The sequence below is a fragment of the Pinus tabuliformis genome, chromosome 1_2 (assembly GCF_031772625.1).
Source record: "Pinus tabuliformis cultivar Carrire ecotype Pingquan chromosome 1_2, CPIR1, whole genome shotgun sequence".
Taxonomy (NCBI): Eukaryota; Viridiplantae; Streptophyta; class Pinopsida; order Pinales; family Pinaceae; genus Pinus; species Pinus tabuliformis.
This window is the reverse complement of record NC_142298.1, coordinates 994,410,113-994,414,641: the sequence shown is the minus strand read 5'-3', so window position 1 is coordinate 994,414,641 and position 4,529 is coordinate 994,410,113.

Genomic DNA, 4,529 nt, shown 5'->3' with positions numbered 1-4,529 from the left:
ATAGTTGATTCCATGGGTTCTCACGAGGATGCCTCTGATGAGCATGAATTGAGCCATCATATGGAGATGTTGACAATAAACCAGATATGCATCCATGTTCGATGGGGAGTGTGGTGAGCAAAATATGGTTTCCATGAGTGAGGAAGACCAAGGAGCATATTTGCGAGGTGAGCTACCAGTGATGTTTCAGCATGATCAACACATAGTGGAGCAAAGTGTGTGTGATGGGCCATTTTTGGAGAGTCAACTAGTAGCTCCTGTTAAGCCCATGATGGAGATGGTGGTGCATCCATCTTTGGCCCTACCCATTGATGAGGTGCTGGTAGGTGTAGTGGTAACCAATAGAGTTGCATTATTTCCAAGCAACATCTCTCACTAGGAGTACATAGATAGGGCTTGCAACATGGGTTATCCACTTTTGTCCATTACAGAGATAGGCACAGTTTCTTCGACAGATCTTGTTGATTGTCCAGGCAAAGCAACATGAGTTGAGCATGGACTAACATCATCATAGTATACTTGTTCCATGAGCATGAGTCCATGCATTCAATCCTTCCCACGAGATGGATTGGCGAGAGAGCATGAGTTGGTATCCTATTGATGGGGGATCATTCTTAGTTAGGGGTATAGTATAGCTGGGGCCCTTAGATATAAAGAACACTACATGCTCCAATCAACAGTGGGAGTAGGCCAATAATTCATAAGCATATCAGTTTCACTAGGCCTACATCAACATAGTGGGGTGAACTTGGTCTATGCCAAGGGTTGGACTGGAGAGAGATGATGAGTTGGTATTCTAATAGTGGAGTAACATCTATGGCCAGAGACAGAACACAGTCAGAGCAATGGGACATGGACGATGATTGGCCATGGTGGCATTGGGATCTAGGTGGATCTATTGATAGTAGGTTGAGTTAGAGATGGGATTGGGATCCATGTAATGGGGGATCCAATCATGTTTGGATTGCATGGAGGCATGATGTGGTCCAGTGGTTCATATGGGATCCTGGTGTCAGTTTGCAGATGCCTCTACAGTGGACAAATGCAGATTGCTTGAGGGAAAGCAATATTAGGGTGGGAGGATTTGTCATGCTCCCATTTTTATTTTTCTCTATATAAGTACAGCTAGGGTCGATTTCTAGGGTATGTGATGGCCAGGCCACAGGAGCAGGATTATATCGTTAGGGATCCCAGAGGGGTTTTGAGGAGTTTTTATGGGATATGATGGCATTCACTTGGAATTTTCCATCATCCACACAACTTGCCTTTTGTTTCGTCGCATTCCGACAACTTTCATAAAACAGGGTTATTACTGGGCTTGACTTAATTTATTACACTTGACGTGGCATTCCGGGAGGATTATATGATGGAACGCCTCAGTGTAATAGATCGTTGGAACCAAAACAAGAAGATCTAAAGGATGGGATGCTGAGAAGTGACTTCCAGTGGCCGAAGAGAGTATGGTGGATGATTTGCCATTTTTCCAGATTAAAAATAACTTTAACTAGTCATTTAATTAAAAAGAGGAAAAACAATTAATTGGAGGAAAAAGGTGCCCGCAGAGGTTTGGTCTCGTGGCTAGCAGACGATCTGCTAAGTCATCCGTGCCGTTGTGCAGGCCACGAGTTTGAGTCTCGGGTCTTAACCGAGGGTCGTTCTTGCTGGCTGGGCGGTTCCTCCCAGAGGTTATAGTGGCAGACGGTGGGATTCGACCCCGTGTAACGTGAGTACGATACCATCGTCGTTGCCGATTCCGCTAGTCAACAAAAAAAAAATTGGAGGAAAAAGGCCAAAAGTGACCCAAGTGAAATAAAATAAATTTAAAAAGTCACTTAAGATAAAGTAAAGGAGGAGCTTCTAGAATAATAATAAAATAATAAAATAATATTCTTATAGAGGCTTGGAGATCTATCTATGGAATCTTTACAAGGAGGAGAAGGAGATCATTTGGGGACATCTTGGAGTTGAGTATTTGTATCTTGTGGAGAGATTTAGAGAACTCAAGTTCCAAACTTCAGTTGTAGCCTTAGGACAAAAACCCTTGAGTGATATGGGGAGAGTGGGTGAGAACCCATCTCTCCCCTTTGTGAATTCATTCAGAATTCACAGGTTGTAATCAACAATTTAGTTATTTTTGGAGGCCTGTTGTAGCATTATTGTGGACCTTTTGAGGGCATCACCTCAACCATTTATAGTTACTTGTATCAACATATTTTATATTAATAAATAAGGTTGAGTTCTTCTATATGTATTTATTGTCTATTCTTCATATGCATATTATATTTTCCAGTTTGTCGTTAATTTTATGGTGAATGTGTTCAAATTGTTATTTAAATTGACGACATTATTTTCTGAAGCGATTTTTAGTGAGAAATTTGATTTGGAATATTATAATACCATACCCCCTTTTAAGTTTACAAATGTGTACATACCCTACCCCCTTTAAACCCAAGTGTATTGGAGAACAAATTGTCCTCCCAACCATTCGAGCTACTAACCCCACCTATGTGGAATCTTGACTATTGCTAGGTCATAAGTCCTTTTTTAGATATTAGGTTATTGGTTGTTGGAACTAGCCTAGAATTTATAGTGGCAGCCATGAGCTTTGAACCTAGGCCTCACCCAATTAATCCCAATGAAGTTACCAATTCCCCTAGATCTAAATTAATAAAAAAAGAAAAGAGAAAACACATGTTTTTAATAGTTAAACCTTTTGCAAGTTGTTCTTAGATATTATTTTCATATAGCCATGGAGCTTTTGTGTAGCCAGATATAGAAAACCCAAATAAGAACATGACCACGGCCATGATTTACCAAATATCTTTGATGAAATCATTACAATTTTAATAGAATCAAAATGTGAAAATGGAGTAGTTGCGTGTGTTGAAATCCAAAGATGTAAAACCAAAGAAAAGCTTAAACAAACCCAAATAGAATCAAAATGTGAAAATATGGGTGTGTTAAAATCCAAAGATGTCAAATCAAAGAAAATATCAAACAAACCCTAGCTAAGGGTGTTTTCCCTGTGTTATGTTGCAATGAGATCTAATGCCAAAATTTAATATTTTGGGATGCTAGATCCTATCGTGATAAGGTAAGTTATCAATGTGTGATTATGTCCATGCTAGATGTGGAGTTGACTGATGTCTTTTTAAAAATAAAAATATTTAATTAATAAGAAAACAATGTTGGTTGGAACAAACCTTCTTTTTGGAGTGTAGAACTTGAAGAAAGGTTTGCACCTCGAAGTATTTGATCCCACTTAGAGCATGATAGATCTGGAGTTAGATGGATCTAGGTTGATGTATACACAAGTTAAGGGTTTGGAAGGTTGTTGTCATTGGAAACAATGGTATCTTTGATAGTGCAAATGAATAAATGAGTGGATCCACAATATTTACATTAAATGTGGATGTTTGAAAGATGTATACAAAGTATTTGGAAAAATATGTGAACATATTTATCTTGTATGATCTTCCATGATAATAGAAAGTGGATAGAAAATGGAAGGGGAGTTGGGGATGGATGCACTAGAAATATTTGGGCAAATACAAGGGTCGATGATATGTTTTGACTAGAAAGTTTGGAAGTCAAATTTTTTGACATATAATGTTCATTAACTTGCAGTCTTCCATGCACACCTTCTGTTAAACCAACACACTTTCACTAATATAAGGATGGATTTCATTCGGTCTTGTGCTAGGCAAAGTTCTCTAAATTGAGTTTTAGCCAGAGAGGGTAGTCTTTTCACATGGTCTATGGTGATTGTAAAATTATGTATAATTACCAATTTTTTTAGTTTAGGGATTGTATGATTCAATCAATTTCCAAGGGAGGTTTGTGGTGATAAGAATGTTCTTTATAGCCAAATAAGCTATGCACTTGAGTATTCATGATCTTTTCAACCAAGGTTGCACTATCTTAGTTGAATAGTTAAATATTTCAGCTACTGTTGTAGCAACATTTTGTGTATCCAAGTTATTGTAACTTGTAATGAATCAATTCCATGGCTGATTCCATGGGACTCTTCCACAAACATTGTCCTTGATAATGACAATAACTAATGATTTCATTCAATAGATTGAGTTTGTTGCATTTATCTTCTCATGTTGGGCTTCATATCAATACAATTATTCTTGCTTTTCTAAGTTTCTATTTTTGCGTGTCAATGCAAGTGCATGGAACAAATGCACTGCACATGGTCGGTGTCTAGTAGTATATTCTTACTCATGTTCAAAATATCTTTGTTTTGAAAAGTTTGATCCGGATAAATCAGTTGTGGTTCAATAATCTAGGGATATGCACTCTTCTATTTTCAAAATAAACAAACTTATAAACATTGTAAAGGAGGAAATGGTACATACATAGTGATATCAATAAAACGTTTAATTTCTTAGCGAAGTTTTTAACAGTGCCTAAATGTGCTCACAAGCTCCTAAATGTGCTCACAAGTTAGTACATTATGGTTTCAATTTTATTTACTTGGACTTTGCTTGTTTTGGCCTTCGACGTAGGGCTTTCTCATTTCG